Consider the following 313-nt stretch of genomic DNA (forward strand, 5'->3'; position numbering starts at 1 on the left):
CAAAGATCCAGTCTATCTAATGTCTGAAAGTCTATGGAAACATAATAGCCACGCAAAGAATAACTCGTTCTTGTTGTAGGTAAAAAAAGATTTGATGTTGTTTTAAGGTTTTGTGGGTTTTGTTTTGCTTTGATTTAATTTCAGGGAATTCAATACAATTATTTTTAACAGAATTTCCCTAAAATAACCTCTACTTGGAAAATAGTTTGATGTTTTGTTTATGTGTAGCTATTCTCAAATTTCTATCTTAAATATATCCTCTTATGTGTAATTTTAGCTTTGAACTCTAAAAATCTGGTGAAAAGTACTGGAA

This window comes from Elephantulus edwardii, unplaced genomic scaffold (genome assembly GCF_000299155.1).
Source record: "Elephantulus edwardii isolate Elephantulus edwardi_28Jun2011 unplaced genomic scaffold, EleEdw1.0 scaffold00192, whole genome shotgun sequence".
Classification (NCBI taxonomy): Eukaryota; Metazoa; Chordata; class Mammalia; order Macroscelidea; family Macroscelididae; genus Elephantulus; species Elephantulus edwardii.